This window comes from Scyliorhinus torazame, chromosome 7, assembly GCF_047496885.1.
Source record: "Scyliorhinus torazame isolate Kashiwa2021f chromosome 7, sScyTor2.1, whole genome shotgun sequence".
In the NCBI taxonomy this organism is placed as follows: domain Eukaryota; kingdom Metazoa; phylum Chordata; class Chondrichthyes; order Carcharhiniformes; family Scyliorhinidae; genus Scyliorhinus; species Scyliorhinus torazame.
This window is the reverse complement of record NC_092713.1, coordinates 99962836-99985508: the sequence shown is the minus strand read 5'-3', so window position 1 is coordinate 99985508 and position 22673 is coordinate 99962836. Positions and strand designations below refer to the sequence as shown.

The following is a 22673-nucleotide window of genomic DNA, read 5'->3' as shown; positions in this document are numbered from 1 at the left end:
GCGGTATTTGGCTTTTTATCTGAGCAGTTATGTACTTTCCATTGAGGGAGTGGGGTGAAGGTTCATCAGACTGATTCCTGGGATGGAAGGATTGTCGGATGAGGAGAGATTGTGTTGCATGGGCCTGTACTCACTGGGATTTAGAAGAATGAGAGCGGATCTCATTGAAAAGTATCAAATTCTGACAGTTCCGGTCAGACTGGATGCAGGGATGTTGTTTCCTCTGGCTGGGGGAGTCTAGGACAAGAGGCCACAGTCTCAGGATACGGGGTAGGCCATTTAGGACTGAGAAGAGGAGAAACACCTTCACACACAGGATGGTGAATCTATAGAATTATCTACCTCAGTAGGTTGTGGAGGCCTAGTCGGTGAATATGTTTAAGAAGGAAATAGATAGATTTCTAATCTCTAAAGACGTCACGGGGCTTGGGGAGAACACAGGAGTATGGTGTTGTGATAGAGGATCAGTCGTGATCATACTGAATGGTGGAGCAGACTTGAAGGGCCGAATGGCCTTCTGCTCCTGTTTTCTATGTTCCTATTGATTTATACTGCATCTACTTGTTTTCCTGCAGAGGTGTTAGGACCCACCTGTGTTCCTGGTGACAACATTGGCATAGCAAGAGCATAATTTTGACGGGGAAATGTTTTTACTGCTCTTTATGAAAACATGGAACATTCTGTCTACTCCCAACCGAGATCTATCAACCTACACTGTGAAAGCCAAGCATTTACATTGACACAAATTTATTACACCAGGTTTCTGTGGCTTCTGTCCGTAGGAAGAAAGAATGTCAGGGAGTGCCCATCTGTTACTGTGCTGGTGTTTTATTGGAATTAGTGCCTTTATTTTGATGTACAGCTAGTTTCCCAATGACCCGGTAGATGTTTTGCATCATGCCCTCCAACTCCAGTACGATAGGTCCTCAGGGTTGGTAGGTGATGTGCTCCGTAATAAAGTAAGCTTAAAGGGAAACCCTATAAGACTCAATGTACAGTACCCAGGCTATTTGTGCCCCATTTGTTTCTGTTGCCACTGGTCTTTTGGGGCTCATTGTATGGGTGGCATGGTAGCACGGTGTTGCTCCACAGCTCCAGGGACCCGGGTTCGATTCCCGGCTTGGGTCACTATGTGTGGAATCTGCACGTTCTCTCCGTGTCTGCGTGGGTTTCCTCCAGGTGCCCCGGTTTACTCCCAAAAGACGTGCTGTTAGGTGAATTAGACATTCTGAATTCTTCCTCAGTGTACCCGAACAGGTGCCAGAGTGTGGCTAGGGGCTTTTCTCAGTAATTTCATTGCAATGTTAATGTAAGCCTACTTGTGACACTAATGAAGATTATTATTATTATTGCCTTTTTTTTCTTTTGCTCCATAAGTATTAGAGCGGATTTTCCAACGGTAATCGCCAAACATGTGAACCTTTTGTAAGAGGTTGAGGGTGAATGGGGAGGATGCTAGATGGAGGTGCGGAGGGGTGGGGGGGGAGGGGTGGCCTGTACCAGTGAACATGTACACCTATTTGCTTCTCACACTGTCCCTCAGTCTGACAGGGCATACATGCACTCCGGTAGGTGTGACAGTGAGCCCTGCAGTACAGTGCAAATATTTCATGCCAACAGCTTTGTTCAGTTGGACATAAATTTCAACTATAATCATGAAAGATCCTTTCTCTCATCTACAGTTACACTGAGCATAGACCTGGGGCTTTAATTATTTAAATCTGTCTCGGTGCAACATGGTTTAAAAAACTGACAATTCAGTTATTGTCTTAGACAATTGGATACTTTGATGGCTGCCCAGATTTCCAACGTGATTTTTGTTAAAACTGTGTCTATAAGGGGAGACGGACCTCCAGACCCCTTTGAGTGCTGGTATGCCAAACAATTTTTTTCTAGTATTCTTAAGGGATTAAACTTCTAAATGGGACTCTGCAGTGCAAAATGACTTTGATCTAAGTATTCTCATGTGCTGGTGGTGTGGGCAGTATAACATCATTGTTTATATTGGGCATTGCTCTTCTGAGACTGGGAGTTTAAAGCACAGATCATCTGGCATTGCAAATTCAAGTTTGCCACAGATACTTCAGTTCAGTGGCGCCAGTTTCTGCCGTAAGTGGTCTGAGGGTCTTTTTGTGGGAGTTAAATCACATTCTCTTTTATTTACTTGTAACCATAACCCAGAAGTAAAACAATAATATTCAGTCACCTGAACAGACTATTTGTGTCTCTTGTACATTTGCTACTTCAATCTCTGCAGGGGAAGACAAAGCAAACACTTGGTAATGCATTAAGCTGTTTTATTTCATAGCAAGTGAACAAACTGAAGCAACAGTAATGATCATATTCACTTTGTTCAATGCATGCATGGAAGAAGCTCCACAGAACCATGCAAGTTTATTGCACATGATAATATCTGCTATCTCTTTGGTAGTGCAATCTAGAACTAATCCCATTCTCTAGCCTTCTCCCATTGTTCTGCATTTCCCCCCGTTTCAAACTTACTACCTTTCCCACATCAGGGAGACAGCTTCGTTGCCTTGAAGATGTCTTCTAGCTGTTGCTCCAGCGCTTCTGACCTTGTGAGCCATCATAAATCTTCTGCAGCACGCTGTCTACGATTTTTGGGAAAAAAACCTGACTACTAATGGGCTTTACCTCCTTTCTCTCCTCACAGGAAGTTGGGACTTCGTTGCTTAGCTCTTCACTGCCCAGGGATTGTTCAGAGGAAGTGTTAGTCACATATACTCCACCTCCTCCCTTTGAAACTATCTTCACCCAAAGCTCAAAAGGAAGGAACGTTCTATTTCTTCAGAAATTTTTGTTGGGAACTCTAACTCAGATGCTGACTCAGGTATTCTTCACAGTTGTTCAGGGTAACAGGGTAACACACACTCCAAATGTCTCCAACCCATGACCGTCCTTTTTTTAAACTTGTGCAAACTCATTTTTTGCTTCTAAACCTAAAACTTTAAAAAAGGTTTAAGTTAAAAAAGGTTTTTCAAGAACAATGGACAAAATAACCTCAGGGTGACAGTACAAGAAGTCAGCTCCCTATAACCTGTCCAATGTAGCAATCATCTCCTGTTATAATCACTAATTATTTTTTAAAAATAGATTTAGAGTACCAAACTAATTTTTTCCAATTAAGGGGCAATTCAGTGTGGCCAATCCACCTTGCCTGCACATCTTTGGGTTGTGGGGGTGAAACCCACGCAAACACGGGGAGAATGTGCAAACTCCACACGGACAGTGACCCAGAGCCAGGATTGAACCTGGGACCACGGCGCCATGAGGCAGCAGGGCTAACGCACTGTGTCACCGCGCTGCCCTTCATCTCTAATTATGAAACAAATGTTCAGTTTCCTTGTACCCCCTCCGTGTCAGAATACAAAATTCTCCTCCAAAAGAAATCTTTACTAAATAAGTGGGTACTCTGGGTTTTCTTTTCCATGTCCTTCTTTTCCAGACCATCAAAAAAGATGTCCTCAGTCAACATTACCCAGGGATTGAGTGAATTCTTTCCAGTCTATAAAGTTTAGTATCACAGCTGTTAATATATTTACAACCCGAGATATTGGGACCATGCTAGATGCAAGTCATACTGCAGGACCCTGACAATCGATAGAGGAGTGTTTCGTCCAATCTCTTTTGCGTTCCAACTCCTGAAACCGAGGTTGTCCTAACCCAGTTCAATACCCTCACCACCTTTGAAGAAGTACCAAAACTTTAATTACCTCCTGGCTGAGAACTCTGCTTTAATTAGATCTGTTGATTATTAGGTTTCTCCTAGCCTTCATTTTCAGTTCAATGAGCCCGCTTGAGTTCCACTTTAATTACATGCACTGATTTCAGGAGTTTACGAAAGAAACAATTAAAGATACAATTGTATGAAGTATTGACTCAGTGCATTGGGCCAGCTGTAACCAATGAACTTGAGGAATGCTTACTACACATGAAGCTTTCATCATTTTGGCAGATTGCAAAGAATTGGGAGAATAGAATTCCAAGGTTTAGGAATGCATTAAAGGTTAGGAAAACTGCCAGTGAGTTCACTGTCTCGTGAACTCTTGATATGTTTACATGTTTACCAATGTCTAAACAATGCCAAAATGTTTCTAATAAGAGTTGCTGTCAACAGTAGAGGCAACGCACAATGGATATTTTCATACTAGAACTAGCTGTAGGTTGTGAGGAAAATTAGATGAATATTTATTATTAAAAGGGCACCTTTTACTGTGAAGAAGCTAGGTGGGCAAACTCTAAATTATGAGTTCAATAATTATGTCATTTATAATATACATTATCTGTTTTAACATTAGTTTATTCTGTCCTGTGTATATATAATTGAGCAAAAAGCTCACCGAGCACATTTTAAAGGCAATTTTCAAACTGTTCATTTTTTCCCCCTCAATAGTCTCCTTTCCCTGTGCTCCCTCCTCCAGTGTTTGCCCCCATTTCTGAAGATATTAACTCATACTATGTAATTGTACATGCACACCAGTTGTCTTCAGTACCTTGTCCAAATGATCCTTATAGTGAATGGTAACAGGCTCTTGTTCCATGTTGCTGTCAAATTTGCCTGGGGTGTATGTGTAGACTGTAGTGCTGGTCGCATTATGGATCGGGAACCCTGGCTGATCTTTAATTTCTTATCCAACCACCTTCCTAGCCCAAAGATTGCGACAACAATTGGGATGCCCCATATAGTGTCTTGGCTGAAATCACATAACGTGGCATAGCTAGTGATTGAAGCTTTGATTTGAGTGACTGAATGATGTCCACAGCAGAGGAGTCCTTATTTTGATATACTTGTGTGCTCGCACAACACTTTTTTTCTTTAACCTGTTTCCTGCCCCATTTTGCTTATTTTAATTGCAGTAGTCATCAAAACTAAGGGATTTTAACATTGGATTCTGATGCCAAGCTCCTATCTTGGACAGCGCGATGACAAGTTTTGATACCTGCTTGAGGACACAGAAAGAGTGCACACTCCTTTATTCTAAATATAAACATTAGTTGTTTAATCTTGGGGATACTTTCCGACTCAACTGGCGGTGGGTTTCAAAATTTGGTGACTCATATCTGCCAAGGGAAGTTTTATTTGCCTGTGTATTCGTTCAGACATCACACCGCTTGAAGCAAAAGTGGATGTTGTCAGCGGTAACCTTTGGCAAACGCAACAGCCAGAAACACAGGAGGCGAGGATAGGTCTCTTTATGAAATCGCAGCATTTCCCATTATAACAGCAGCTGCTCATGTTAAGTGCTGCCCATCTCTATGGACGACAACACAACTTCCATGGGAATGAGCAACCAACATTTGTTTCTTCAAAAACTGCTAGTGTTTGCTGCCAAACCATTTGCAGGGTTTAATATTTGATTGACTGGCTCTTCAGTTTTTAAAGAGTAAAATCTGAACATTTTTCAACACAAGTGTGGTAGACTTTCAACTTGCCAAATTCGTTATTGAAAACTACCTTGCTTTCATTCCTGTTGATTTTTGAGTGATTACTCTAACAACAGCTGATCCACAACAAGGCCAGTTTAAACCTTGTGTGGCAAGTTGACAGTTTATCCCAGAGTTCGAATTGTATTCTGCATGTATGTGTCAAGGAATTGAAGACAGTCTCAGGCTCTGTTTAATCTCCCGGTCTTGCCGCAGAGTAATTCTGACAGTCTGATTGTTCTGTGATGTATCTCGGCGGGAGTGAATGTGATGAGGTGGCGCAGTTCAGAAGCAGATGAGCAAACCCTCGGCCTCGATCGCTGAGTTGTCAGTAATTTGCCAGTTAGAAGCTAGATAATCCTTGCCCCAACAGGGATACTGGAAAGAGGATATTTGTTGAATTTAACTTTGGCTCTGTGTCACCCTACAGAGTTACACATGCAGTTGAGTTAACAGTAGATGTTTGTACATTAAAATAAATTATAAAGTGACAATAGCCGTGGGCAGCACGGTAGCACACGTGGCTAACACTGTGGCTTCACAGCGCCAGGGTCCCAGGTTCGATTCCCTGCTGGGTCACTGTCTGTGCGGAGTCTGCACGTTCTCCCCGTGTGTGCGTGGGTTTTCTCCGGGTGCTCCGGTTTCCTCCCACAGTCCAAAGACATGCAGGTTTGGTGGATTGGCCATGATAAAATTGTCCTTAGTGTCCAAAAAGATTAGGAGAGGGTATTGGGTTATGGAAGTGAGGGCTTAAATGGGTCGGTGCAAACTCGATGGGCTGAATGGCCTCCTTCTGCACTGTATGTTCTATGTTCTAATATTGCAATTCAACCAAGCCAGCCCACTGCAATAACAGCAACTTATATTTATGCAGCACCTTTTACATATTAAATGGTCCCAAGCCATCTCACAAAACCATTATAAAGCAGAACATAGCAACTCATGAGGAGATATTGTAGCAGATGCACAAAAGTTTGATTAGAGAAGTAAGCTTTAAGGAGCGTCTTCAAGTAGGAGAAAAGAGGCACAAAGAGAGGAAATTCCAGAGGCTGGGAGCTGCACAGATAAAGTTGTGGCTGCCAATGGTGGAGCAATTTAAATTGGTTCCTGAGGTTAGAACTCGAGCGGTACTGAGATGTTTGTGGGGCTCAGGGTGATTACAGGGATAGAGAACGACCAAACTATGGAGGAAAGTGAAAACACAGATGAGAATTTTAAAATCATGGCATTGCTTAACATGCCAGTGTAGGTCAGCAAGCACCAGCCTGATAGATGAACAGGTTAGCACTTGAGCAGCAGAGCTTTGGATGACTTTATGTTTACAGAAGATGCAATGTGGGAGATTAGCATGAGTGTATTGAAATGGTCAAGCCGAGGGTATGGATGAGGGTTTCAGCGGCAGATGAGCTGAGATGGGGATGAAGTCAGATGATTTTACAAATGTGGAAACAGGTGGTCTTAATGATGCTGTGGGTATGTGGTTGGAAGAACATCTCTGGTGTAAATCTGCAGGGGAGAGGATGGATGTCGTCACAGGGACTGAAGCCTTAGCCCTCCCAATATTTAATTGGAGGAAATCTTGCTCAGGCAGTATTGGATGTCAGATAAGCAATCTGATAATTTAGCGATGGTGACGGTGTTGAGAGGGGTAGTGATGGGGTAGAGTTGAGTGTAATCATTATGCATGTGCAATCTGATGATGTGTTTTTGGATCACCAAGAAGGCTCGAAGGGCCAAGTGGCTTACTCCTAGTTCGTATGTAAGCATTGTATCCCGTATCTCCCTTCTTTAACTCTGAGCTCTTACCCTCCACATATCACAACCCATGTTAGCAGCAAAAGATCACAGAAGACTATATTCTCTTCTTAGGCAGTCCTTCTTGATCTAGAATGACTTGTTTTCTCTCCATTTTGATGCATTCGGAGATGGCTCATATAAGTTCAATGTGCGATTTTCAGATTCTACCACATGCAGGACATTGGTTGCTTGAAGGCCTGGGTAGATGGGTTGTTTGCAGGTTTGTGTATGACCTCCAACACCACAGCTTTCTCTCTGTACATTCATGATGAAGCCTCTTGACTCTTCACAAATGAACCTTCTCCATTTTGGTCAGTCAACAAGCTAGGGTCTCCCATGAGTTGGCTGGTATGTTTGGCCTCTTTGGGGATGCTTTGAGGACATCCCTAAAGCATCTCTACTGTCCCCCTCCTGGGAATTTTCTGTCATAACCAAGTTCCAAGTAGAGAAGTAGCTTTGGAATCTGATGTTAAGCATAGGAACTACATGTCCTGCCCAGCGGAGCTGGTTTTCAGGATGCCTCAATGCTGGGCATGTTAGCTTGGGAGTAGATTCTGCTGTTGGGCTGTCTTTCTGGCCAACTGATTTGGAAGATCTTGCAAAGGCACCTACTTCTCCAGTGCTTTGAGGTGCCTGCTATGCAAGACTCCAAAGCATATAGGAGCACTGGGATCATTGCTGCCCAGTAAACTATGACCTTAGTCTCAGGTTTGGGATCCTGGTCCACAAACACTCTGGCTGAATTGGCATCTTGGGAGGTGATGATGAATTTCATCTTCTATGCCTGTGTTTGTGGAGAGGAGGCTATCAAGATACGGAAAATGGTCCCAATTTTCCAGGATCTCGCTGTTGGATCTTGATCATTGGGGTCAGGTGTTTTGCTGTGGGAACTGATTGAAGAAGACTTTAGCTTTGTGGGTTTTGAGTGAAACACCCATTTTCTCATATGCTTAAGAGTTGGCAATGACCCGCTAGTTACCACGTATCACCCACCGCCCAGCTGAGAAATCAATACTCCTCCATTTTGAACACCACTTGGAGGAAGCAATGAGGGTCGCAAGAGCCCAAAATGTATTTTGGGCGGGGGACTTTAAAGTCCATCACCAAGAGTGGCTTGGTAGCACCACTATTGACTGGGCCAGGTCCTCAAGGACATAGCTGTTAGACTCTATGTCCGCAGCTAGTGAGAGGGAACCAACAAGAGGAAAACATATTTGATCACATCCTCACCAGCCTGCCTACTGCAGATGTACCTGTCCGTGACATTTTTATTAGGAGGAACCGCTGTACAGTCCTTGTGGAGATGAAGCCCCTTCTTCGCTTTGAGGACACTCTCCATTGTGTTGTGTGGCACTACCACTATGCTTAATGGGATAGACTTTGAACAGTTCTAGCAACTGGGAAAACATGTAGCTCTGTGGACCATGCAGGATTGTACTCAACCACAATCTGTAACCTCATGGCCCGGTATATACCCACTCTGCCACCAAGCCAGGGGATCAACCTTGGTTCAGTGCAGGAGGGCATGCCTGGAGCAGCATCATGCATGCCTAAAAGTGAGGTATCAACCTGGTGAAGCTACAACACAGGACTATTTGCATGGCAAGCAAGGAGGTGGAGGTTCCACGAATATCTCCATACTCAGTGAGGGGGTAGCCCAGCACATCAGTGCAAAAGATAAGGCTGAATCATTCGCAACAATCTTCAGCCAGAAGTGCCGTGTGGATGATTGATCTTGTCCTCCTCCGGAGGTCCCCAGCATCACAGATGCCAATCTTCAGCCAATTCAGTTCACTCCATGTGATATCAAGAAATGGCTGAAGGTACTGCAGCCTGGAAAGGCAATGGGCCCTGGCAATATTCCAACAAAATACCGAAGACCTGTGCTCTAGAACTTGCCATGCCCCTAGCCAAGCAATTCCAGTATAGGTACCATATGGCCATCCACCCAGCAATGTGGAAAACTGCCCAGGTATGTCCTGTATACCCGACCAATTACCGACCCATCAGTTTACTCTTGATCATCAGTAAAGTGTTGGAAGTGGCAGTTGCTTAGAAATAACCTTCCCACTGACACTCAGTTTTGGCTCCGCCAGGGCTACTTAGCTCCCAACCGCATTACAATTTTGCTTCAAACATGAACAAAAGAGTGGAACTTCTGAGGTGAGGTGAGAGTCACAGCCTTTGACATCAGGGAAGTTTTTGACCGAAGGTGATATCAGGGAGCCCTAGCAAAACTGGAGTCAGTGTGAATCAGGAGGAAAACTCTCCACTGGTTCCTTTCATACTTGTCACAAAGGAAGATGGCTGTGATTGTTGGAGGCAATCATTTCAGTTCCTGGACTTCACTGCAGGAGTTCCTCCAGGGTGGTGTCCTAGGCCCAACTATCTTCAGCAGTCTCATTAATGACCTTCCTTCTATCATAAGGTCACATGTGGGGATGTTCCCTGATGAGTGCATAATGTTCAGCACCATTCACGATTCCTCAGATACTGAAGCAGTCCGTGTCCAAATGCAGCAAGGCCTGGACAATATCCAAGCTTGGGCTGACGAGTGACTTTCGCGCCACAAGTGCCAGGCAATGAAAATCTCGAACAAGAGAGAATCTAAACTTCTCTCCTTGATGTTGAATGGCATTAACATCACCATTATCGACATCCTGGGGGTGACCATTGACCAAAAGCTTAACAGAACTAGCCATATAAATACCGTGGTTACAAGAGTAGGCCAGTGGCAAGGCATCCTGTGGTGAGTAACTCCTAGAACAGTAATCATAGAATCACTACAGTGTAAAAGGAGGCCATTCGGCCCATCAGGTCTGCACTGACCCTCTGAAAGAGCATTCTACTTAGGCCCATGCTTCCACCCTATCCTCATAACCCAGTAACTAAGGAGCGATTTAGCATCGCCAATCCACCTAACCTGCACTCGTTGGACTATGAGTGGAAACCGAAGCATCCAGAGGATACCCTCGTAAACACATGGAGAACGTGCATGGAAATACAACACTATCTTACATTTACATAGCAAAATGTAAGCAGGCAAAAGTTGACAACAGGCCAAAAAGGAGATAGATTAGACAGGTGATCTAACCCTTAGCCAAATGTCAGTGTGAGGGTGGAGCTGAGCTGTCTGTCTGTAATTTACTTTTGTTTTGAGCTGAAAAGCTGCTTTGTGGCTCTGTTTAGTTTTGCTTTCAGTTGGAGAGCTGCATTTGAACCAAGCAGATGTGTGCATTGATCTTTCTCTCTACAAGCTAAAGAATGTCTCCAGATCACTTTGATGATTTCAAAGTAATACCTATTTCTGCAGAGAATTTAAATCTGCTGTCTTTGTTAAAAAAGGGTTTGACTTATGGATGTTGCTAGGAAAGGTATTGAGGGTTATCTACAGAGTATTGTATCTGTGGGGTTACACATGTTGGTAGTTGATAAGGATGTTTACTGTGTGTTTATAAAATGTTAACTGGGTTCATAGAATAAACATTGTTTTGTTTTAAAAATACTTAAGGTCTCTTTTGCATAACACCTGGAGAGTGGACGCTTGTGCTCCCCATAACCAAAATCTATTAAAAGTCTTGGGTCAGGTGAACTCCATGATATACTTTGGAGTTTTCTAAACCCTGGCCCATAACACTGCTGCCCCTCCTCCTGACTCCTCACAGCCCATCCGCCATCTACAGGTCATGACAGGACTTTGATGGAGTGCTCTCCACTTGCCTGGATGAGCTACAACGACAGTGAAGAAGCTCGACACCATCCAGGACAAAGCAGCCCACCTGATTGGCACCCTATCCACAAACATTCACTCCCTCCACCACTGGCACATTGGCAGCAGTGTGTTCCATCTAAAGGTGCACTGCAGGAACTAGTCCAGCCACCTTAGGACAAGAGTAGCAGATACCTGGGAACACCACCATCTGAAGGTTCCTTTCCAAGTCACACACCATTCTGACTTGGAAATATATTGCCGTTCCCTCACGGTTGCTGGGGCAACATCTTGGAACTCCCTCTCTTGCAATAATGTGGGAGTACCTATACCATATGGACTGCAGCAGTTCATGATGCTGGCCTAACCAGTGATGCCCAAACCCCATGAATATAAAAAGGGCTCAGTTTCCAAGTGAGCATCATCTTCATCCTGGAGCTCGAAGACAACCTACTTTCCTTCTTCTGGGAAAAAGGGTGCATGGCTGTGGACAGTACTTGTGACTATTCAAGAAGGGAGACCGGTCTGATTGTGGTAGCTACAGAAGACTAGCCCTGCTCTCTGCCACAGGGAAGATTATTGCAAGGTTGTTCCTCAATTGCGTCCTCCCATTGGCTGAGGAAATACTCGGTTTTCACCCATCAAGATTCACCACTGACATGATCTTCACTTTGTGGCAAAAGCAAGTAAATTGCAAGGAACAGCACTAACTGCTTTACATCGCCCATTCCGACTTCACAAAAGCCTTTGACTCTGTCAACGAGGCTTATGGAGTATCTCACTCAAATGTGGCTGCCCTCAGAAATTCATGACCACCCTCGACCTACTTCATGATGACATGCATCCATGGACCCACCACAAAGCCTATCTCTGTGGAAACTGGGGTCAATCAAGGCTGTATCATTGCACCAACCTTCCATCTTCTCATTGCTGCACCTCACCTCCAGGTGTAGAGATAATCTGTAGAATAAATGAGAAACCGATACTGCTTTCAGTGGAGGCTACACCTATAAACTTATAACTATCTAACTGTAGCCAGCTCTTGTCAATATAGAGGTTTTGTAAGTGACATCTATGCTATACAGCTGTTGGATAATGTTTTATCCTCTTTTCCCCACATTGTTTATCAAAAGCATGATGTTTGCTGTGGTTTGAATGCACAGATACTAGCAGCCTTTCTGTATTTTGTTGAAGTGGCTATTCCTCCTGTATAATATCTATTGCTAAGCAGTTCAACTGTGGAAGTCCAGACTGATTTTTGTCCTTATCTGATGAACCTTACAGCAACCTTAACTATCAACAGTGATAATCCCATGACTGTCCAGCCCAGGGCATCCTGGCTGAAATGCGTTGATTCATCATAGATTGAGAATTGAACCCCTGGGACCTTTAGCTCTGCATGGTTTAGTGGAATCCAGTCAGTTCCCCATAACTTTGTGAAAGATTTCTCTTTTATTTTTATATACAGTTCAGTTTTCAACTTTTTCTTTGTAATGCTATCTCTTTCATCCCTCTATCTGACACTTTGCCAACTGAGAAGCCTTTGCCAAATGCCCTACCGTGGCCCCAGAGATCAGTTGTGCTCCCAGCAACCTCCCCCACCCCAACTCAATCTGAGATCAGCCGCCACAGCACAGACTAGTGATGGAATTTGGTATTTTCCTGCTCTGTTTGACTCAGTACCACACTATGTGTTGTCATTTACAGCTGAGCCACTGAGGGCGCTGTTGTTAAAGAGTCTTTGTTGATGAGGTACAGTGATGTTGCTGCTGTAACCTGCATACAGAGGAATATTAATTGATTCCTTGATTTCTCTCTCTGCCCATCCCATCATCCAAGAAATAGTTCCATACTATTCCCTAAATTGATTTGGAGCCATCTCTCCACATGCTTATGATGCTCGTCAATGGCTAATGCATCACATGCTTTACTTGTGGTGTGTTTGGCACCATTCCTGCCACAATCAAGCCAATGTTTATCTCTCTGTCAGTATATAGAACTGGATACAGTAAAAGTTTGAATAGTGCAAGTGCAGACATCGATTGAGACTGCTTTTGGACTTGGATCTGTTAACCCGCTGACCCATGTGTTTATGATCCTGTCAGAGATCCAGCTGTTGCTTTTTTGCTCCTTCCACAGAATGTCCTAAAGTCTGTTCTAATTCTTCATTTCAAACCGTACTACATTCTCTTCCTTTGAGCTTCTGCTTAAAATCTACTTCTTTGGCTAAGGGTTAGATCACCTGTCTAATTTATCTCCTTTTTGGCCCTTTGTCAACTTTTGCCTGCTTACATTTTGCTGTGTAAATGTAAGATAGTGTTGCATTTACATGGCACATAAATGTATGACTAAGCCAAATTAACATTTTTACAATATTTGAGTAGAATGAGACAATATCCTGCTTTTTGTTTTGCTAATTTATTTTTCCTTCTGAAACACTGGAACATGGTTCTGTTTCTCGTTTCAGTATTATATAGGGTCAGGCAAAGGTGTAGAAGAATGTGAATTAAACTAGGTCTTAACTTCTTTTATCTCTGCCATCGACCTTAAATAGTTGATTCCACTGGACCTACTTTCCATTGAAAAGTTTCTTGTCTTTCTCTTTAATATGTATGATGGATTTTGATTGAAGTTTTGACAGTCCATACTGCTTGGGAGGTTAGATGCCGTATTGCTTGTTATCTGTACAGTTTACAAAGAGCTCAACTTCAAATTATTTCTTGACTTTTATTTCAGAGACTTCAAAAAAGCCACCCGTCACAGTTATATCTTGTTCGGTTATTATTTGCCTCCCTCTGTCTGCTTGTTGTAAATATTTATATATAAGAAGAGGAAACGTTGAGTTTCAAAAGCAATGCTTTGATTTATTTTTACGTAGTTTAGCTACACCATCAAGGAGTAAAATAAGGCTACTCCAATGGTTCATTGGGTAAAGGATAAAAGAACCAGAAGCGACGCCTAGATGCTTCAGGAGGGATAGAGGGGGAGGTAAAAAAGGTGGAGGAGTTGGATTACTGGTCAGAGATGATATCACAGCTATGATTAAGGAGGGCACGATGGAGGCTTCGAGCACTGAGGCAATATGGGTAGAGCTAAGAAATAGGAAGGGTGCAGTAACATTGTTGGGACTTTACTACAGGCCTCCCAAAAGCGAGCGTGAAGTAGAGGTACAAATATGTAGACCGATTATAGAAAAATGTAGGAGCAATAGGGTGGTCGTGATGGGAGATTTTAACTTCGGCGTAGATGGAGCAGAATTTGTAAGGAGCATCCAGGAGAGCTTTTTAGAGCAGTATGTAAATAGTCCAACTCGGGAAGGGGCCATACTGGACCTGGTATTGGGGAATGATCCCGGCCAGGTAGTTGAAGTTTCAGTCGGTGATTACTTTGGGAATAGCGATCACAATTCCGTAAGTTTTAGAATACTCATGGACAAAGACGAGAGTGGTCCTAAAGGAAGTGTGCTAAATTGGGGTAAGGCCAAGTATAACAAAATTCGGCAGGAGCTAGGGAATGTGGATTGGGAGCAGCTCTTTAAGGGTAAATCCACATTTGAAATGTGGGAGTCTTTTAAGGAAAGCTAAAATGAAAAAGGAAGCATACATAAGATCTAGGCGACTTAAAACTGATGACGCTTTGGAGGAATATCGGGAAAGTAGGACAAATCTCAAACGCGCAATAAATAGAGCTAAAAGGGGTCATGAAATATCTTTGGCTAACAGGGTTAAGGAAAATCCCAAAGCCTTTTATTCGTATATAAGGAGCAAGAGGGTAACCAGAGAAAGGATTGGCCCACTTTAGCACAGGGCTAAGTCGCTGGCTTTGAAAGCAGACCAAGGCAGGCCAGCAGTACGGTTCAATTCCCATATCAGCCTCCCCGAACAGGCGCCAGAATGTGGCGACTTGGGGCTTTTCACAGTAACTTCATTTGAAGCCTACTTGTGACAATAAGCGATTTTCATACGTACATAAAAAGCAAGAGGGTAGCCAGGGGAAGGGTTGGCCCACTGAAGGATAGGCAAGGGAATCTATGTGTGGAGCCAGAGGAAATGGGCGAGGTACTAAATGAATACTTTGCATCAGTATTCACCAAAGAGAAGGAATTGGTAGATGTTGAGTCTGGAGAAGGGTGTGACAGTAACATTGAGATCCAAAAAGATCCAAAAAGCCGAGGTGTTGGGCGTCTTGAAAAATATTAAGGTAGTTAAGTCCCCAGGGGCTGATGGGATATACCCCAGAATACTGAAGGAGGCTAGAGAGGAAATTGCTGAGACCTTGACAGAAATCTTTGGATCCTCACTGTCTTCAGGTAATGTTCCGGAGGACTGGAGAATAGCCAATGTTGTTCCTCTGTTTAAGAAGGGTAGCAAGGATAATCCAGGGAACTACAGGCCGGTGAGCCTTACATCAGTGGTAGGGAAATTACTGGAGAGAAATCTTCGAGACAGGATCTACTCCCAGTTGGAAGCAAATGGACGTATTAGTGAGAGGCAGCATAGTTTTGTGAAGGGGAGGTCGTGTCTCACTAACTTGATAGAGTTTTTCGAGGAGGTCACAAAGATGATTGATGCAGGTAGGGCAGTGGATGTTGTCTTTATGGACTTCAGTAAGGCCTTTGACTAGGTCCCTCATGGTAGACTAGTACAAAAGGTGAAGTCACATGGGATCAGGGGTGAGCTGGCAAGGTGGATACAGAACTGGCTAGGTCATAGAAGCAGAGAGTAGCAATGGAAGGATGCTTTTCTAATTGGAGGGCTGTGACTAGTGGTGTTCCGCAGGGATCAGTGCTGGGACCTTTGCTGTTCATAGTATATATAAATGATTTGGAGGAAAATGTAACTGGTCTGATTAGTAAGTTTGCAGACGACACAAAGGTTGGTGGAATTGCGGATAGCGATGAGGACTGTCAGAGGATACAGCAGGATTTAGATTGTTTGGAGACTTGGGCTGAGAGATGGCAGATGGAGTTTAATCCGGACAAATGTGAGGTAATGCATTTTGGAAGGTCTAATGCAGGTAGGGAATATACAGTGAATGGTAGAACCCTCAAGAGTATTGAAAGTCAAAGAGATCTAGGAGTACAGGTCCACAGGTCACTGAAAGGGGCAACACAGGTGGAGAAGGTAGTCAAGAAGGCATACGGCATGCTTGCCTTCATTGGCTGGGGCATTGAGTCTAAGAATTGGCAAGTCATGTTGCAGCTGTATAGAACCTTAGTTAGGCCACACTTGGAGTATAGTGTTCAATTCTGGTCGCCACAGTACCAGAAGGATGTGGAGGCTTTAGAGAGGGTGCAGAAGAGATTTACCAGAATGTTGCCTGGTGTGGAGGGCATTAGCTATGAGGAGCGGTTGAATAAACTCGGTTTGTTCTCACTGGAACGATGGAGGTTGAGGGGCGACCTGATAGAGGTCTACAAAATTATGAGGGGCATAGACAGAGTGGATAGTCAGAAGCTTTTCCCCAGGGTAGAGGGGTCAATTACTAGGGGGCATAGGTTTAAGGTGAGAGGGGCAAGGTTTAGAGTAGATGTACGAGGCAAGTTTTTTTACACAGAGGGTAGTGGGTGCCTGGAACTCGCTACCGGAGGAGGTGGTGGAAGCAGGGACAATAGTGACATTTAAGGGGCATCTTGACAAATACATGAATAGGATGGGAATAGAGGGATACGGACCCAGGAAGTATAGAAGATTGTAGTTTAGTCAGGCAGCATGGTCGGCACGGGCTTGGAGGGCCGAAGGGCCTGTTCCTGTGCTGTACTTTTCTTTGTTCTTTGTTCACTCAAAGACAAAAGAGGGAATTTATGCGTGGAGTCAGAGGAAATGCGTGAGATTCTTAATGAGTACTTTGCATCGGTATTCACCAAGGAGAGGGACATGACTGATGTTGGGATGGATGTTTAAATACTCTAGGTCAAGTCGGCATCAGGAAGGGGAAGTTTTGGGTATTCTAAAAGGCATTAAGGTGGACAAGTCCCCAGGTCCGGATGGGATCTATCCCAGGTTACTGAGGGAAGTGAGGGATGAAATAGCTGGGGCCTTAACAGATATCTTTGCAGCATCCTTGAGCACGGGTGAGGTCCTGGAGGACTGGAGAATTGCTAATGTTGTCCCTTTGTTTAAGAAGGGTAGCAGGGATAATCCAGGGAATGATAGACCTGTGAGCTTGACGTCAGTGGTAGGCAAACTGTTGGAGAAGATACTGAGGGATAGGATCTATTCACATTTGGAAGAAAATAGACTTATCAGTGATAGGCAGCATGGTTTTGTGCAGGGAAGGTCATGTCTTACAAACCTAATAGAATTCTTTGAGGAAGTGACAAAGTTAATTGATGAGGGAAGGGCTGTAGATGTCGTATACATGGACTTCAGTAAGGCGTTTGATAACATTTCCCATGGCAGGTTGATGGAAAAAGTGAAGTCGTATGGGGTTCAGGGTGTACTAGCTAGGTGGATAAAGAACTGACTGGGCAACAGGAAACCGAGAGTAGTGGTGGAAGGGAGTGTCTCAAAGTGGAGAAAGGTGACTAGTGGTGTTCCACAGGGATCCGTGCTCGGACCACTGTTGTTTATGATATACATAAATGATCTGGACGAAGGCATAGGTGGTCTGATTAGCAAGTTTGCAGATGATACTAAGATTGGTGGAGTTGCAGATAGTGAGGAGGACTGTCGGAGAATACAGCAAAATATAGATAGATTGGGGAGTTGGGCAGAGAAATGGCAGATGGAGTTCAATCCAGGCAAATGCGAGGTGATGCATTTTGGAAGATCTAATTCAAGAGCGGACTATACGGTCAATGGAAGAGTCCTGGGGAAAATTGATGTATAGAGAGATCTGGGAGTTCAGGTCCATTATACCCTGAAGATGGCAACGCAGGTCGATAGAGTGGTCAAGAAGGCATACAGCATGCTTGCCTTCATCGGATGGGGTATTGAGTACAAGAGTCGGCAGGTCATGTTACAGTTGTATAGGACTTTGGTTAGGCCACATTTGGAATACTGCGTGCAGTTCTGGTCGCCACATTACCAGAAGGATGTGGATGCTTTAGAGAGGGTGCAGAGGAGGTTCACCAGGATGTTGCCTGGTATGGAGGGTGCTATCTATGAAGAAAGGTTGAATAGATTAGGATTGTTTTCGTTGGAAAGACGGAGGTTGAGGGGGGACCTGATTGAGGTCTACAAAATTATGAGAGGTATGGACAGGGTGGTTAGCAACAAGCTTTTTCCAAGAGTGGGGGTGTCAATTACTAGGGGTCATGATTTCAAAGTGAGTGGAGGAAAGTTTAAGGGAGATGTGCGTGGAAAGTTTTTTACGCAGCGGGTGATGGGTGCCTGGAACACTTTGCCAGCGGAGGTGGTAGAGGCGGGCACGATAGCATCATTTAAGATGCATCTAGACAGATATATGAACGGGTGGGGAACAGAGGGAAGTAGATCCTTGGAAAGTAGAGGACATGTTTAGATAAACGATCTGGATCGGCGCAGGCTGGGAGGGCCTAAGGATCGGTTCCTGTGCTGTAATTTTCTTTGTTCTTTGACACCTAGGAAATGAAAATGAAATGAAAATCGCTTATTGTCACAAGTAGGCTTCAAATGAAGTTATTGTGAAAAGCCCCTAGTCGCCACATACCGGTGCCTGTTCGGGGAGGCTGTACGGGAATTGAACCGTGCTGCTGGCCTGCCTTGGTCTGCTTTCAAAGCCAGCGATTTAGCCCTGTGCTAAACAGCCCCTAAAATAAATAACCTTTATTGACACAAGTAGGCTTACATTAAAGCTGCAATGAAGTTACTGTGAAAAGCCCCTAGTCGCCACATTTCGGCACCTGTTCGGGTACACAGAGGGAGAATTCAGAATTCTCAGCTGGTACGGGAATTGAACCTGCGCTGCTGGCCTCGTTCTGCATCACAAACCAGCTGTCTAGCCCATTTGAGCTAAATGAGCCACTAGGAAGAAGAAAACCAAGTGAGTGGTCATGATCTGGGATGCATTGTCTGAAAGGGTGGTGGAAGCAGATTCAAATAGAATTTTGAAAAGAGAATTGGCTATATACTTGAAGGGGAAAAATTTACAAGGCTACGGAGAGTGGAAGTAAATGGACAACTCTCCAAAGAGCCAATACAGGCATGATGGGCTGAATGGCCTCTTTCTTTGCTACGTCACTCTAAGATTCAATACATTTATGGAATTATCGTGAAATCTACAGACCAGGGTTGTTTATAAGAAATCTTTCATGGGATGTACTCAGCCAGCATTTGTTGCCCATCCCTAATTGCCCTAGAGAAGGTCGTTATGAGCCGCTGCCTTGATCCACTCCAGTCCCTGTGGCGTAGGTACTCCCACAGTGCTCTTAGGAGGGAAACTCCAGGATTTTGATCTCCCAACAGTGAAGGAACGATGATACATTTTTGAATAATAATAATAATCATTATTATTGTCACAAGTAGGCTTAAATTAACACTGCAATGATGTTACTGTGAAAATCCCCTCGGCGCCTGTTCGGGTACATGGAGGGAGAATTCAGAATGTCAAATTCACCTAACAGTATGTCTTCCAGGATGGTGTGTGGCACCAGGGGGAACATGCATGGTAATGGTGTTTCTACAGCTCTTGTCCTTCTCGGTGGTAGGGGTCATGCGTTTGGAAGGTGCTGTCGAAGGAGTGGATTCGATTTGTACTAGATTTGATCTATGGTCTCTTCTGGTGATCAGACTTCTGTGTTTATAGGCTTCGTAATGGGAAAAATGACCACGTTTTAACCACAGGGCAGTGATCCTTGCTGGAAAGTGCACTAGTGTAAATGTTAGGTTGAAGTAGGATTAGGTGCCCCCCCTTCCCCCTTGGTTGCATAGCCTAACAACAGTCACTGTCTTGTCTCAGAAGAATTTCAATTGGGTAAAATTGCAGAGGGCCAGTTGCACTCTTGGGACTGAACATAGATCACTAGCTTTGGGAGGGGAGGATGAAAGAGAGAAAAATCAGAAGGAAAAACTCTTAACACAGATCACATCAAAACATCGAAGCAACTTTGTCAGGTCAGCTTCTTCGCAGATGTTTGTAATAAATCCACTGTTTGAAAGCGCCAGGGTTAGTAAGTGGTCTAAGAAATGAGGAAATAATTAGCCTTTGAATTGTAGTCCCAAAATGATGACATGAAGAATTGTTTTTGAACGTAATTAGACATGTCATTGTGTCACCTACCTTGGCCATATATCAAAATGACAGGAAGTTTGAAAGGAGCATTCCAATCAGATCTGTTTGGTTGAACATTCTCACAGGAAAATTATTAGCGTGCAAAGGAAACTCATTATTAAAACTAGAACTCTAAATCAAATCTGCTACCTGAGGTGATTGGTGTGCAACCATGACTGAATAAGTCCACACATGGGGTTAAGACTAAGGTGGTTGTTTTTGTTGTTGGCAATGTGTGTCTACAGCTTCAAAATAGTACATCCCAATACTTCAGCAGTTAAGTGCATTAACCACTGTGAAACAGAATCATACACAAGGTTGATCCCTAAACTGGTCTGAATTAGTTGATCTGTGCGGCACAGTGGTTAACACTGCTGCCTCACAGCTCCAGGGACCCGGGTTCAATTCCCATCTTGGGTGACTGCCTGTGTGGAGTTTACTCATTTTCCCCCTGTCTGCATGGGTTTCCTCCGGGTGCTCCTGTTTCCTCCCACAGTCTAAAGATGTGCAGGTTAGGTGGATTGGCCATGCTAAATTGCCCCTTAGTGTCCAAAGGTTAGGTGGGGTTGCTGGATTACGGGGATAGGGTGGAGGTGTGGGCTTAAATAGGGCACTTTTTCAAGAGCTGGTGTAGACTCGATGGGCCAAACGGCCTCCTGCACTGTAAACTCTATGATTCTACTAATCTATGCTGGGGCAATGATTATTTTTCATTAGCTTCATAGGCTAGGAAGGGGAAAAGGATTCCTACTCCTATTTAATATCCACTGTGTACATGGCCATTAAGTGAGGACAGGGTCAGACCTGGCTGTGATGCCTCCATTGTTGAACTGGCTGCCATTGCTAACTGTCACAAGACAATGATCCTTGCTGGGAAGTGCACATGTATAAATGTTAGGTTGAGACAGAATTTGTGTTTGACAGTGAGCTGGTCCCTGCCCGCACCACCACCCTTGTTTTAGAGCCTGTCTAGCTTCCCACTTGACGAATTTCAATTGGGTAAGATTGCAGAGAGCTGCTTGCACCCGTGGGACTGTACAAGAGCATAGTTCACCAGCTTCAGGATGCGAGGATGAAAGGGAGAAAAATCAGAAGGAAAAGCTCTTAAACCAGATCACATCAAAACATTGCAGCAACATTATCAAGTCAGCGTCTTTGCAGATGTTTGTAATAAATCCATCGTTTGAAAGAGCCACGGTTCGTAAGGGGCTGTTTTGGAAGTTATTGGACAGAACCACCAGATGATGTGAAAAGTTCCCAGGTCCTGTCCACAAAATACAGGACATATCCAATCTGGTCAATCACCGTCCCATCAGTCTACTCTCAATCATCAGCAAAATAATGGGAGGTATAATAGACAGCACTTACTCAGCAATAAGCTGCTCATGAATGCTCACTTTGGGTTCTGCCAGGACCACTCAGCCAGATCTCATTACAGCCTTGGTCTAAACATGGACAAAAGACTGAAATCCAGAGGTGAGGCTAGAGTAACAGTCCTTGGTATCAAGGTGGCATTTGAACAAGTGTAGCATTTAGGAACCATGGTAAAATTGAAGTCAGTGGGAATTGATGGAAAACTCTCCATGGCTAATGGTAAGATTCTTGGCAGTGTGGATGAGCAGAGAGATCTCGGTGTCCATGTACATAGGTCCCTGAAAGTTGTCACTCAGGTTGAGACGGTTGTTAAGAAGGCGTACGGTGTGTTAGCTTTTATTGGTAGAGGGATTGCGTTTCGGAGCCATGAGGTCATGTTGCAGCTGTACAAAACTCTGGTGCGGCCGCATTTGGAGTATTGCGTGCAATTCTGGTCGCCACGTTATAGGAAGGATGTGGCAGCATTGGAAAGGGTGCAGAGGAGATTTACCAGAATGTTGCCTGGTATGGAGGGAAGGTCTTATGAGGAAAGGCTGAGGAACTTGATGTTTTAGTTAGAGAGAAGAAGGTTAAGAGGTGACTTAATTGAGGCATACAAGATGATCAGAGGATTGGATAGGGTGGACAGTGAGAGCCTTTTTCCTCGGATGGTGATGTCTAGCACGAGGGGACATAGCTTTAAATTGAGGGGAGATAGATATAAGACAGATGTCAGAGGTAGGTTCTTTACTCAGAGAGTAGTAAGGGTGTGGAATGCCCTGCCTGCAACAGTAGTGGACTCGCCAACACTAAGGGTATTCAAATGGTCATTGGATAGACATATGGACGATAAGGGAATAGTGTAGATGGGCTTTAGAGTGGTTTCACAGGTCGGCGCAACATCAAAGGCCAAAGGGCCTGTACTGCGCTGTAATGTTCTATGTTCTATTGATTGGAGTCCTACCTAGCATGAAGGACTGTAGTTGTTGGAACTAATCATCTCAATCCCTGGACATCCAATCAGAAATTATTCAGGGCAGTATCTTTGGCCCAACCATTTTTAGCTGCTTCATATATCAGCTTCTCTCCATCATAACGTCAGATGTGGGATATTCATGATTACCCATTGTCCAGTTCGGTTTGCAATTCCTTGGGGAGTGAATGAGAACAAAGTCCC

At 44.1% G+C, this 22673-nt stretch overlaps 1 protein-coding gene across 4 annotated transcripts in view; it reads left to right on the top strand.

The window, feature by feature from the left end:
• ror1 (receptor tyrosine kinase-like orphan receptor 1) overlaps positions 1-22673 on the top strand; it is a 439534-nt gene that overhangs the window by 109353 nt on the left and 307508 nt on the right. The window contains exon 1 of one of the 4 annotated variants that reach the window (XM_072511139.1): positions 2517-2851. The exons of the other annotated variants lie outside the window; for them this stretch is intronic. The gene's annotated coding sequence lies outside the window, so the exon portion shown is untranslated. Of the gene's footprint in view, positions 1-2516; positions 2852-22673 lie in introns of those variants that run through there. 4 annotated transcript variants of the gene reach the window in all.